General features: G+C 41.9%; 1 protein-coding gene across 1 annotated transcript in view; it reads right to left on the bottom strand.

Moving 5' to 3' along the window:
• Positions 1-6,434, bottom strand: part of LOC139413250 (metabotropic glutamate receptor 4-like) — a 361,254-nt gene extending 354,820 nt beyond the window's left edge. Inside the window, exon 1 of the mRNA XM_071160398.1 lies at positions 5,980-6,434. The gene's annotated coding sequence lies outside the window, so the exon portion shown is untranslated. The remainder of the gene's footprint in view (positions 1-5,979) is intronic.
• Positions 6,435-15,383: the final 8,949 nt, after the last annotated feature.

Genomic DNA, 15,383 nt, shown 5'->3' with positions numbered 1-15,383 from the left:
GAAAGGAAACACTTTGAAGTTTGAGTAAATGTGAAAGGAATGTAGGAGAATATAACACAATAGATCTGTAAAAGATAATACAAAGGAGAAAAATGTTTTTTTTTTTTTTTTTTTTGTACCAGCCATCTTTGAAATGCAAGAGAGGCCATAATGTATTATTCCAGCCCAGCTGCAATTAAGAATTTGGCCAATAGATGGCAGCAGTGTATGTGCAAAGTTTTAGACTGATCCAATGAACCATTGCATTTCTGTTCAAACTTTTGTATCAAGACTGCCCAAATGTGCCTAATTTGTTTATTAATAACTTTTCATGTTCAAAACTAATGACCGTGGGGCCTCCCGGGTGGTGCAGTGGTTAAGGGCGCTGTACTGCAGCGCCAGCTGTGCCATCAGAGTCCCTGGGTTCGCGCCCAGGCTCTGTCGTAACCGGCCGCGACCGGGAGGTCCGTGGGGCGACGCACAATTGGCCTAGCGTCGTCCGGGTTAGGGAGGGATTGGTCGGTAGGGATCTCCTTGTCTCATCGCGCACCAGCGACTCCTGTGGCGGGCCGGGCGCAGTGCGCGCTAGCCAAGGTTGCCAGGTGCACGGTGTAGCCTCCGACACATTGGTGCGGCTGGCTTCCGGGTTGGATGCGCGCTGTGTTAAGAAGCAGTACGGCTGGTTGGGTTGTGTATCGGAGGACGCATGACATTCAGCCTTCGTCTCTCCCGAGCCCGTACGGGAGTTGTAGCAATGAGACAAGATAGTAGCTACTACAACAATTGGATACCACGAAAATTGGGGAGAAAAAGGGGTAATTTTTTTTTTTAAATGAATACATTTTTTTTTTTATTAAAAAATAATGACCGTTGGTGGAAGGACCATTATTTTAATAAACTGAACACTAAATACAACAAGGACCACAAGAAACAACCGAAACAGCTCCATCAGGTGCAAAACACACTAAACAGAAAATAACTATCCACAACCCATAGTGGGAAAACAGGCTACCTAAATATGGTTCTCAATCAGAGACCACAATTGACAGCTGCCTCTGATTGGGAACCATACCAGGCCAAAACCAGAAATACAAAACATAGAATGCCCACCCCAACTCACGCCCTGACCAAACTGAAATAGAGACATAAAAAAAGGAACTAAGTCAGGACGTGACAAAAACTGTGCACTCTCCTCAAACAATAGCATGATATTATTTCACTGTAATAACTACTGTAAATTGGACAGTGCAGTTAGATTAACAAGAATTTAAGCTGTCTGTCAAGATCAGATATGTCTATGTCCTGGGAAATGTCCTTGTTAATTACAACCTCACGCTAATCGCATTAGCCTACGTTAGCTCAACCGTCCCGTGGAAGGGACACCGATCCTGAAGAAATTTTAACCGACTTGCCTAGTTAAATAAAGATGAAATAAACTCCATTTAGAGTAACCAGAGACAGGGTGTTTCTCAATATGCACAATATGCATACTAATATGCTCCACACTCATGCTCCAAGTGCATTCTCAGAGGACGTTCTCTTGAGTTCTTGTGAGGATGAGAGTGTGGAGAATGCATAAAACATTACATTTGAGAAGCACTCATACTCCCCCTACTGTATTACCTCACGCTGCTCCTCACCCTACTGTATTACCTCACGCTGCATCTCCCCATTCACTGAACCTTCTTCCAGCCAGGACAACTTCACCAATAGAGACGAAACAAGATACACACCAAGCAAACGTTTTACTTCATAATTATCAGTTAGATATATGTGAATCGTTGTAATCGTTAAACAGGCAAAAAATTACCTAAAACTAATGTTATGCAAGGTACAATAGATTTCAATTCAGCTAACAATTTCAATAGAGACCAAATACAAAGCAAACATTTTACTTCATAACTATCAGCTAGCTATGTGTGAATCGGAATAATGTAGCCAACCAGATAGTATAAAAAGGCAAAAATGACCTAAAACCAATGTTATCCAAGGTAGATGTCAATTCTTTGTGGCCATCTATAGTATTAGCTAGCCAGTAAGCTCTATAGACTTACTCTGGGCTTGCGACCTACACACACTAGAGTGGGTATTGTAGGCAGGTAACCATGGCAAAATTAACATAGCATGTATTTATTACCCAGTTAAAATATTGTAGTTATGCAACATATGAGATGGGAATAGGCAACATTTAATTTCGAAGTAGGAGTGCATTTTCTCTCGCTTTAGCTAAGATAATAGCCGCTGTATGTGGTTGAGTCATAATTCTTTGCATACTGTCCACTGAAGCTTGCATCGATGCATGCTTCAAAATATGAACAAAAGGAGTACGCATTTGAGAAGTGCCCTCTGTGCTCCTTTGATTTGGACTCATTCTACAACCCTCCCGTGCTCCAATTTGCATGCTCGGAGCACAATAGTACACATTTTGAGAAACACCCAGGGAGTTAAATGTATGGAGTGATCCACAAATGTGGGAGAGGCCTCTGTCATATTTTCCTGAATGTTCTGCTTGTTTCAATATCTGTGTTTTCGCATCTGCAATGATTGTTTTTTTATTTTATGCTACAAAAGATAAACATACATTTTTCTAAACAAATCTAATATGTTTTTTAATTTATATCAACCCGTTAGTGAGATAGTTGATCAAGTTTACAGTGCATTCTGAAAATATTCAGACCCCTTCACTTTTTCCACTTTTTTAACGTTACAGCCTTATTCTAAAATGCATTAAAAAAAAAAAAAAATTCCTCTCATCAGTCTACATACAATAGACATTTTAGCAACCCAACATTTTTTTCCATAACTATTTAGACCCTTTACTCAATACTTGTTGAAGCACCTTTGGCAGCAATTACAGTCTCAAGTATTTGCTTGTAGCATCATTCTTGGGTATGACACTACAAGCTTGGCCCTCCTGTATTAGGGGAGTTTCTCCCATTCTTCTCCGTTGATCCTCACAAGGTCTGTCAGGTTGGATGGGGAGCGTCGCTGCACAGCTATTATAAAGTATCTCCAGAGATGTTTGATCGGGTTCAAGTCCGGGCTCTGGCTGGGACACTCAAGGACATTCAGAGACTTGTCCCGAAGCCACTCCTGCGTGGTCTTGGCTGTGTGCTTAAGGTCGTTGTGCTCTTGGGAAGTGAACCGTCGCACCAGTCTGAGGTCCTGAGCGCTCTGCAGCAGGTTTTCATCAAGGATCTCTCTTTACTTTGCTCCGTTCATCTTTCTGAAAAACATCCTCACAGCATGATGCTGCCACCACGCTTCACCGTAGGGATGGTATTGGCCAGGTGATGAGCAGTGCCTGGTTTCCTCCAGACGTGACGCTTGGCATTCAGGCCAAAGAGTTCAATCTTGGTTTCATCAAACCAGATAATCTTGTTTCTCATGGTCTGTGAGTCCTTTAGGTGCCTTTTGGCAAACTCCAAACGGGCTGTCATCTGTTTTTTACTGAGGAGTCTCTTCTGTCTGGCCACTCTACAATAAAGGCCTGATTGGTGGAGTGCTGCAGAGATGGTTGTCCTTCTGGAATGTTCTCCAATCTCCTCATAGGAACTCTAGAGCTCTGTCAAAGTGACCATTGGGTTCTTGGTCACCTCCCTGACCAAGGCCTTTCTCCCCCAATTGCTCAGTTTGTCCGGGCGGCCAGCTCTAGGAAGAGCCTTAGTGGTTCCAAAGTTCTTCCATTTATGACTGATGGAGGCCACTGTGTTCTTGGGGGCCTTAAATGTTGCAAAAATGTTTTGGTACCCTTCCCCAAATCTGTGCCTTGACACAATCCTGTCTCAGAGCTCTACGGACAATTCCTTTGACCTCATGGCTTGGTTTTTACTTTGACATCCACTGTCAACTGTGGGACTTTATATAGACAGGTGTCTGCCTTTCCAAATCATGTCCAATCAATTGAATTTACCACAGGTGGACTCCAATCAAGTTGTTGAAACATTTCAAGGATGATCAATGGAAACATGATGCACCTGAGCTCAATTTCGTGTCTCATAGCAAAGGGTCTAAATACTTACGTAAATAAGGTTGTGTTGTGTTTTTAATAACTATGCAAAAAAATTACAAAAACCTGTTTTCGCTTTGTCACTATGTGGTATTGTGTGTGTATTGCTGAGGATTTTTATTTATCCATTTTAGAATAAGGCTGTAACGTAACAAAATGTGGAAAAAGTCAAGGGGTCTGAATACTTTTCCAAGGCACTGTTTATAGTGTAGGTAGTCTTCATCTACAGTATTTTCTTCCCAACTCTGACAGGCAATGTAAATGTAAAATATGAGTGATGTAAAAGTGCTGGATATCATCCTGCAAATGAGCTTCCAACAGAAGTTTGATATCACATTGCAAACCACCATAATGTGACACACTAAGAAATATTAAAATGTCTTTGAACCCTTTTAACTCAAAGTACACTGAAAGAGAAATGTCCTCTGCTGTAGTTGATTGTTAATTCAAAAACATAGAAAAGTGCAAAATGACAACGGTGTTGATTAAAAACGACAAACAAATACATTGTCAATTGGAGTTAAATGTAAGAAACTCTGAGAGTTTAATATTTAATAAAATTAGTGTTGTTTTAACTCCCAAAATAATATTTTCATAACCATGAAAAACAGTCCCAGACCATTATTCCTCCTCCCCCAAACTTTACAGCTGGCACCATGCATTGGGACAGGTAGAGTACTACTGGCATCTGCCAAACCAGGATTCGTCCTTCAGACTGCCTATTGGTGAAGCACAATTTATCACTCCAGAGAACATATTTGCACTGCTCCAGAGTCAAATGGGGGCTGGCTTTACACCACCCCAGTTGACGCTTGGAATTTGTGCATGGTGATCTTAGGCTTGTGTGCAGCTGCTCGGCTATAGAAACAAACAGTTTTTGTGCTGACGTTGCATCCAGAGGAAGTTTGGAACTCAGTAGTGAGTGTTGCAACCGAGGACAGGCTTCAGTACTTGGCTGTCCAGTTCTGTGAGCTTGTGTGACCTACCACTTTGCAGCCGACTCGTTGTTGCTCCTAGACATTTCCACTTCACAATAACAGCATTTACAGTTGACCAGGGCAGCTCTAGCAGGGCATAAATTTGATGAACTGACTTGTTGGAAAGGTGGCATCCTATGACGGTGCCACGTTCAAAGTCACTGAGCTATTCAGTAAGGCCATTCTACTTCCAATGTTTGTGTATGGAGATTGCATGGCTGTATGCTGGATTTTGTACACTTGTCAGAAACCGGTGTGGGTGAAATTGCAGAATCCACAAATTTGAAAGGGTGTCCACATACATTTCGTATTGCCAAGAGGATGCCGTACAGCACAGCTGTAGAACATCTACACTGAAAAATAATTCAAACACTGTTTGCGTCCCCGCGGGATCCTGGATGCATATGATCGGGATATAGTGCTCTTTAGAAGGCACCTCACATAGCCTACTGTGCTATTCAAACTCGACTGAATAGAAGAGTCAGCTGCTCATACAATTTCATAGTGGGTCAAAAGTATACACTGATTTGTTATTCTTTATCCCACAAAGGGATGCATAAAGCAATGTAATTTATTTTTTTCACATCGTCAACGTTTTTTTTTTTTTATCGTTGGCTCTGCAGTCTAGATCATTTCCATGTGGTAGGCTACGGGTGAGGACACAGACCTGCACACACATGCTGCGCCTTTATGTGCATAAAACAATCAATGTTTGCCTACAATGTTCAAGGCGTTGCACTTCTATGGATACATATACACCACATAATAATATTTCGACGTTTATGTGCATTTGTGCCTATATTTAGCAATTTTTTCATTATAGTACAAATCATTACAGAAACTCGCTACAACACTTCCGTTTGTCGAAATGATTGTGTTCAGTTAATTTAATCCAACCACATAGTGTGGGTGTACAATAAAGAAGTACATTCACATCAATTCGTATGAATTCCTTTGTCTATCATCTACGTTATCTTTGCATTTCAAAGTTGACCCATTTTACTGGCTACTCACCCCTTTATCCTTCTCTGGTAGAATATTCTATGTGTGAACTGACCCATATCCAATTCGCTAACATGTTGATGTGAGAATAAACAAAAATGTTGTTCCTGTTGGTAATAGGGTGTAGATTAGGCCACTTGAAGAATGTCCTCCACCTCACTTCCAAAAAACTCCTTCCATCGTTTGAAATATCCCAAAGAAATCCATGCGTTTGCTGTCTCGATTCCAAAGCTGCTCGAGCGCTGTCCAGTGGAAAGTGTAGCTGAAAGTCTGGACTCGCCTAACTTTCGTTGCCTGCTGCTAATTTCCGATAAATCGAATTGACCAGCGGATTTAGTAGCGGTTATGCTACAGTCACTTATTAACTTTAAAGAACATATACTGACATGTCCTAATAATAAAGATGACTGAGAAGCAAACATGCCGGCGGAATGGAGACAGCACCCTCGAATCGATGGAGTGCACTCAGCGCCCACTGAATTAATTTGATCATAATGCTAAGCAGCAAAATGCACATATTATTGTGGTAAAACCATTGTTATCAATTCTGTTTCAATGCCCTGCTGAGAACGGGATAAAAATCACAAATATTTAACAATCGCACACCAGTTACACCACATGCCAAGAAAGAGTGCGCCATGCACTTAATGGTGCTGATATTCTTTTTGATTTAGGCTACGTAGATTCGACCACCTGCTACATTAGCCTTCACTTCATTTCAGACTTGACGTTCACTGAGTTTAATTGTTTTGGAGTTATGCCCAAATCCTGCAAACGTTGAATATGTATAAGGATATTACTCAAAAGCGGTGTGGCAGACGCAGCGCATCGTCACGCGCAGGAAGCTTTACAATAAACACGTGAGACACAATTGCTTCGCCTGCCTCAATACATATGTTAGATGATCATTTTGGAAAACCTAAATAGACAATTAATCGCTATGTTTTCGACATGCACATTATATTTAGGCTTAAGTCCTCATTTATCAACTGTGCATAAATGTCTTACTAAATTCTGTCGGAAATTGAGATTCTAGGATTTGCGTTATTGGGATTGATCAAACTGTCGCATGCAACATATATACATGTTGCCAATGATACATCAGACCATAATACACCTGCTCTTTCCATGACATAGACTGACCAGGTGAATCCGGTTGAAAGCTAAGATCCCGTGTTGATGTCACTTGTTAAATCCACTTCAATCAGTGGATATGAAGGGGATAAAACAGGTTAAAGAAGGATTCTCAAGCCTTGAGACGTTTGGGACATCAAATAAAATAACAAAATTGTATTAGTCACATGCGCCGAATACAACAGGTGTAGATTTACAGTGAAATGCTTACGTATGAGCCCATAACCGCCAGTACAGTTTAAAAAAATAAGAATATGGGTTAACGTAATTAAAGAGGAGCAGTACAAATATATATATATATACAGCGTGGTGCCGGTACAGAGTCATTGTGCCGGGGCACCTGTTAGTTGAGGTAGTATGTGCATGTAGGTAGAGTTAATTAAAGTGACTATACATAGATGACAACAGAGAGTGGCAGTGGTATGGAGACGGGAGGGGGGGCAATGTGAATAGTCTGGGTAGCCATTTGACTAGACATGGATTGTGTATGTGTCACATTCAGAGGGTGAATGGGCAAGACAACATTTTTAAGTGCCTTTAAATGGGGTATGGTAGTAGGTGCCAGGCGCACCGGTTTGAGTGTGTCAAGAACTACAATGCTGCTGGGTTTATCCCGCTCAATAGTATCAAGAATGGTCCACCACCCAAAGGACATCCAGCCAACTTGACACAACTGAGGGAAGCATTGGAGTCTACATTGGCCAGCATCCCTGTGGAACGCTTTTGACACCTTGTAGAGTCCATGCCTGTCACGTTCTTATAAGGATCGGACCAAGGCGCAGCGTGGGATGCGTACATACTTATTTATTAAAAGAATGAACACTGAACAAAATAACAAAACAAAACACTATACAAACGAGTGCTGACAGGCAACTACACATAGACAAGATCCCACAACAGAAAGTGGGAAACAGGGCTGCCTAAACATGATCCCCAATCAGCGACAACGATAAACAGCTGTCTCTGATTGGGAACCATATCAGGCCAACATAGAAATACAAAATCCCTAGACCTACAACAACCCTAGACATACAAAACTCTAGACATGCAAAACCCTAGACATACAACACTAGAGTACCCACCCTCGTCACACCCTGACCTAACCAAAATACAGTGGGGCAAAAAAGTATTTTGTCAGCCACCAATTGTGCAAGTTCTCCTACTTAAAAAGATGAGAGAGACCTGTAATTTTCATCAATGAGCGCTACACTTCAACTATGACAGACAAAATGAGGGAAAAAACCCAGAAAATCACATTGTAGGATTTTAATGAATTTATTTGCAAATTATGGTGGAAAATAAGTATTTGGTCACCTACAAACAAGCAAGATTTCTGGCTCTCACAGACCTGTAACTTCTTCTTTAAGAGGCTCCTCTGTCCTCCACTCGTTACCTGTATTAATGGCATCTGTTTGAACTTGTTATCAGTATAAAAGACACCTGTCCACAACCTCAAACAGTCACACTCCAAACTCCACTATGGCCAAGACCAAAGAGCTGTCAAAGGACACCAGAAACAAAATTGTAGACCTGCACTAGGCTGGGAAGACTGAATCTGCAATAGGTAAGCAGCTTGGTTTGAAGAAATCAACTGTGGGAGCAATTATTAGGAAAGGGAAGACATACAAGACCACTGATAATCTCCCTCGATCTGGGGCTCCACGCAAGATCTCACCCCGTGGGGTCAAAATGATCACAAGAACGGTGAGCAAAAATCCCAGAACCACACGAGGGGACCTAGTGAATGACCTGCAGAGAGCTGGGACCAAAGTAACAAAGCCTACCATCAGTAACACACTACGCCGCCAGGGACTCAAATCCTGCAGTGCCAGACGTGTCCCCCCGCTTAAGCCAGTACATGTCCAGGCCCGTCTGAAGTTTGCTAGAGAGCATTTGGATGATCCAGAAGAAGATTGGGAGAATGTCATGTGGTCAGATGAAAATATAACTTTTTGGTAAAAACTCAACTCGTCGTGTTTGGAGGACAAAGAATGCTGAGTTGCATCCAAAGAACACCATACCTACTGTGAAGCATGGGGGTGGAAACATCGCGCTTTGGGGCTGTTTTTCTGCAAAGGGACCAGGACAACTGATCCGTGTAAAGGAAATAATGAATGGGGCCATGTATCGTGAGATTTTGAGTGAAAACCTCCTTTCATCAGCAAGGCCATTGAAGATGAAACGTGGCTGGGTCTTTCAGCATGACAATGATCCCAAACACACCGCCCGGGCAACGAAGGAGTGGCTTCGTAAGAAGCATTTCAAGGTCCTGGAGTGGCCTAGCCAGTCTCCAGATCTCAACCCCATAGAAAATCTTTGGAAGGAGTTGAAAGTCTGTGTTGCCCAGCAACAGCCCCAAAACATCACTGCTCTAGAGGAGATCTACATGGAGGAATGGGCCAAAATACCAGCAACAGTGTGTGAAAACCTTGTGAAGACTTACAGAAAACTTTTGACCTCTGTCATTGCCAACAAAGGGTATATAACAAAGTATTGAGATAAACTTTTGTTATTGACCCAATACTTATTTTCCACCATAATTTGCAAATAAATTCATTAAAAATACTACAATGTGATTTTCTGGATTTTTTTTCTCATTTTGTCTGTCATAGTTGAAGTGTACCTATGATAAATTACAGGCCTCTCATCTTTTTAAGTGGGAGAACTTGCACAATTGGTGGCTGACTAAATACTTTTTTGCCCCACTGTATATAGAAAACAGAGATATCTAAGGTCAGGGCGTGACAATGCCCTGACGAACTGAGGCTGTTCTGACGGAAAGGGGGGTGTTTTGTACACTCAGTGTATATTTGTGCTTCGTGAATGAGCGCTACAACCCTGCCTGAGCAGACCTCTTCATGCTTGTGTGACACTTTTGAATGTGGGTTAAAAGGAAAATAAAACTATCTGAGTTTTCTCCCCTGCCTACTAGAGTAATCCTTGCTAGCTAGAGGGAGCGGCACCAGTAGACAGTCCTTCGCTCCCGCCTTCCCTCACCATTTTTAACAAAACTGTGGGAAAACAGTGCTCAACAGGCAGGGCGAAGGACACTGTTTACGGGTCGCACCACCTCCCACGTGTTAGCTAACTAGCTTGCTAATTAGTGACACTGTGTGCTAGCTTGCTAGTTAGTTACCCCCCGCACCCCACCTAATGTGTCTGGAGACAACCATGCCCGACAGAACGGGGCAAAGGACCCTGTCTACCGGTCGTCCCGTACACGAGGCGGGAGACTTCGGCGACACTGTGAACTAGCTAGCTTGAAAGTTAGTGACACCATGTGTTAGCTAGCTTGATAGTTAGCTAGCTAGCACATGGTGTCGCTCCCGCCTACTGTGTAGCAGAGTTCTCCTTGCTAGCATTGCATGTGTTATCATCGATTTGGTGTACTGGCATAGAGCAGTGGTGTGGAGCTGTTTGCAGAAGTTGCACATTGAGACATTGTTTTGTAGCCTGGAGTCCAGGAAAAATGTGGCCTTTTTATTAATGGATTTCATGCAATTCTACATAATTTTAGATGACTGTAGACTTCCGCAGAATCTCTTTTAATACCTCACAAATTATCAAAATGTCAGGCTGCTTTGACTTTGACAAACTGAGAACCTGAGATGTCTTTAGGCTAGGCCTAGGTGTGCGGAGAAAACATATTGTTCAATATGAGGAGGAAATTATAGTGAAAAAGTTTTCCAGTTTCACTGTCTCACCCAATGATGCGCAGCTCACTCACCTGCCAAAAGCTTATCTCTTTCTTGCTTTACTTTGTAAAACAATGCTGTTCACTCAATAGGCCTATTTGGAAGTTGATAACTTGGCAACATACAGACAGATTAGAATTTTATTTTCAACAGGGTCCATTTGCTTTCCAGACTGTGTTTTCCCAAGATTGCATGCGAAATATTACGTAAGGCCTGTTTTGGCTGCATGTTGTTTACTGACAGATTTGCTGCACGTTCCGGAGGCATGCCTTGTGATTTGGCTACACACAATCCACAGCTAGGCTATTTTTTTTAAATTAGCTATTGATCCTCTGTGGCTAAACTATTGGCTTACTCCTGGTTCAGTATTCTGAATTATTTCTTTCTGAACAGGCAGCAGAGAGCTGCAGCCCCTCCAGCACACTTCCAGCAGCTATTGTTCTATAAGGAAATAAATGATGAAGTGCAATGCTGGAGAGATGAGAGTTGCAGGCGTATGTCTATAACAACAGAGAGGTAGAGAGATCATAGAAAGTGAAACTCATTTTAGTTCTGAGAGATACAGGCGTGCTTCTCTCTCTCGCAACACAGCAATGGCTAAAGCGTTGGTCTATATTTTAAGAATTGATTCATGTTGGGCCAGCAGGGTTTGTGCAACATTGTAGCCTATAGGCTGTTGCACAACATTGTAGCTAGCCTGTTGCACAAACCCTGCCGGCCCAACAAGAATCAATTATTAAAATATCAGGCACGTTTTCACATTAGCTAGCTTCCTGCAGGATACCGCTAAAATTAAGCACTGGACACCGGTAGACAGTGTGTTTCGCTCCCGCCTACTCTCACCGTTAACAGAACTGCGGGAAAACAGTGCCAGTAGCACAGCTGGGGCGACACCTTGTACTAGCTAGCTTGGTAGTTAGCGACACCACGTGCTTGCTAGTTATCTAGCTAGCACATGGTGTCACTCCCGCCTGCTGAGTACTGGTCCTCCTTAGGACTATCTGACTAAGCTAGCAGACTACGCTCCCGCATGCCGAACACCTGCCCTCGCTGTCTTCAACAGAACTGCAGGAAAACAGTGCCCAACAGGCACTAATCTTATGCCTAACCCTAACCTTAAAATAAGACCAAAAAGTAAATAGTTGTTTTCATGAATTTTCACGATATCCAATTTTGAATGGAAACCATTGTGCCAGTTGTTCACACGCGTATCTACCCTCTCATTGGCTAGAATGGTTCCAACTGAATTTGCTCCCTCCCGACTGCCCAATCGGGTCCAGCTGTGCCGTCATCCTTCGGGGTCTTTGTGCTGCTACCTACTAATATGTCATCTCGCAGTGCGTCTCTCAGGAAAAGTGAGGGAGTCGAAAGGAGTGGGCTTTTAGAAAGGAACCATATAAAGAGAAGCGGGGGTTTAGAAAGGAACCATATAAGGAGACTTGGGGGTTTAGAAAGGAACCATGTAAGGAGAAGTGAAGGTTTAGAAAGGAACCATATAAGGAGAAATAGGGATTTTGAAAGGAGCCTTTTAACGTCAACGTTAGCTGGCATTTACATTTACGAAAAACGTAACGTTACATACATGGCTACCGGTAGGTAACGTTCAAAGACACAGCTCACAGTGTGTGAATAGACTCTTTTCTTTTCATAACTGAAATTCCTTACAGTCATCTCTACAGACCATGACTAACGTCCGATAACCCAAACGATATATTGAGTGGCACCATTTAAAAAAAAAACACCTCCTTATATGGTTCCTTTCAAAACGTCCACTCCTTTTGAAACCCCCACTTTTCCTGAGGGTTGACTGGTGTGAGAGATGAGGTCGGGGCTGGACCCTTCTTCAAATGCCTTCCATTTTTTAAGATATTTATTGTCATTGTTAGAGCGGCCACTAGAGTATCTGGACAATATAATTGATAGTCTGTGATCTATCTAACCACAAGGCATTTGATCGTTTTTTCTAGGGCGGGAACAAAAGGCGGTATTTCCACGTTTTTAAATGTGACGCTTCTCAGCTGACTGAAGCAGGAGCTGCATTGCCAATGCAGTGCTTGCTATATATTGTGTGTGCTGCATTATCCTATTGCTGAAGATGCTGTTCTTTGATCGTGACAAAATGATCAAGCCAAATTAAGGGTTGAAAAAAGGTATTTTGACATGGAGATGTTATGATTTTTGATGCACCACATTTGCCTTCTTTAAAATAAACAATTTTAAGTTTGACCGGATCTAACTTCGCAGGAATTTTCTCTGAATTAATTTTTGCTGATTGTTTGGGGAATTGCTGGTGTGCTCACCTCAGGGCTTGTAAGATGGTCATGTAGATGGGATACAGCTTTGGTCAAATTGAGGTCAAAAGTATACATTTTTTATTTAGCATTTTAGCTAACTCTTTCCTAACCTTAACCTAATTACCCTAACCTGCTAAGTTAATTATCCTAACCTGCTGCATAAGTTCTCCTGAACCTGCTACAAAAAGTCAATTTTGACAAAAGCTTTATTCCTTCTAGACAAAACCTTGTAAGATGGACCTGATTAAGCCTGTGGCATGCTTCCCAGTCCAAACAGTTTCCGCATATATTATGTCAACATTTGTGACATTTTTGTTAATTTTGCACTTCAGACATTTTTTATCAGTTGTTTGTGATCCGTTTGAGCGGATCACTTTTGTCAAGTCACTGCCTTTCAGGATGTGTTGCATTCTGGGGGAAAAAAATATCCGACTTCCGCCTATATGAACTTTACAAAAATCATGTGATCAAAGGTCATGTTGTTTTGACTGCAGTTGACTGCATTGTGCTAGGTTCTATTGTCAACCAATTATTCGTTTTCTTTTGTTTAACCCAAGCAAACGTGACCAAAGACACCAATTTGCTTCGATTCATGTGTACCGCAAATATATACAAATAATTGTGATATTTGAAGCTCTCTCTCACTAATTGATTGTAAAATGTAAATATAATTTCAGTTTGTGAGTGTGTGATATGGGTGTTGGAGACATGTTTATTTCGACATTATAAAGAATCTTCTAGAAACAATGGCAACACTGTCATGTTGATCTGAGCCTTGCTGTTGTAAAACCACATTAGTGTCCGACTTTTGGCTGTTGCTGATACACTTCCCCTAACTTCACTTCTCGACTTTCGTCTACAGTCGTTTGCTTTAGCTTTTCCACTCAAACACACCCTTTTTCTTGAGGCAAGTCAAAGTTTGGTAGCCGAAGTCTAGGCCCATTTGTCTGTGACTGGACAACAGTACTACTCCTAGGAGGAGTGGGAACTCTGGACGGGATTCTTCAATAAAGTGTTTCTTGTCAAGCAACGAAAGATGACAAGTTTTCATGCACATTATTTCACTTAAGAAATACTGCACCAAACATCTTAGATGTAACATTGCGCATCTAAGACCTCCTCCTCTTTGATTAATTCTGACCATTTTGAGGAATATAATGTTGCTATGGTGTCACAAGAGGGACAAACAGTAATATTGCAGATTTTTTCTTATTTTTCAATCAAAGTTCTTTTAAGGGTGTATGGGAGGCAAAGGCATTTTCTTTACTTTGCCGAGTTCTGCTAGGAGCTAACTGAACCTTGTATGCGGGTAGCTTTCAGAAGGCAGGCGCTCTGCCGCCCTCACGCTTGCCTGGTTTTATGCTGCATTCATAACCAAGTGGGAAGGTAGAAACTACCAGTTGTGAAGTTATGGGTGCATTCACATGCTTTAAACTCGTTGAGAAATGCTGATTGGCAAATGGCAAACAAGCTGCATCAACCACAAATAAAAGTACAGTAAACAAAAAACAATATAAATAGATTGCTTTTTATGTTATTAAATAATGTTTTGCTGTTGCATTTAACTGCTGAAAATGCTGCAATCGAGGTCATTATGTGACGTCAAAGTTCAGCATGTGGAAAGAGTCGGAGCTCAGGGATGATGGAGGATTGGGTTTTTCCCAGTCGTATGTGGTAAATCCCACTTGGTTATGAACACAGCATCATAATCCACCAAAGAGATGGCTAAAGGGCATTGCACACCTGCCACGGATGACCTCACTCCTCCAGAGACCACAAAGATAGATAGAGAGCACACCTGCCACACGTGTACACATACGGTATAATAATCCTGTCATAGGATTTTCCATCTTGCCATTCCTGAAGTCCCTGCAGGCTCTTAGTCTAAATAAGGAGATACCCTCAAGATACAGTACTTGAAACCATCTGTCCCTCAAATTGAAGCACAAGAGATCCAATAAAAAAATGTGGCCATCTGCATTATAACTGAATATATCGTTGTCTTTCTGTATGTTTGTGCCACTGCTGTCTTAGAGAAAGACAGCGAACAGACAACTCACCATACTCAAATAGCAAAATACGTTAGCGTTGCGTTTTTTCATGAAAGAGCTTCATACATTGGGCCTATATTTTAACCCTGTGTGTTCATTAACTGGTAACGTGGCAGACTTGTTGCCTCGCACAATGTATCAGTGCTATTGCATACGAGTCTGCACATTAGGAAGAGGAGGAGAGTTGGGACCTACTTGGATACTGTGGGTTACCGTGTGTAAATAAAGCAGGAAAAAGTCTG

The sequence above is a fragment of the Oncorhynchus clarkii genome, chromosome 7 (genome assembly GCF_045791955.1).
Source record: "Oncorhynchus clarkii lewisi isolate Uvic-CL-2024 chromosome 7, UVic_Ocla_1.0, whole genome shotgun sequence".
NCBI classification, from domain to species: Eukaryota; Metazoa; Chordata; class Actinopteri; order Salmoniformes; family Salmonidae; genus Oncorhynchus; species Oncorhynchus clarkii.
This window is presented reverse-complemented; position numbering and strand designations above follow the sequence as displayed.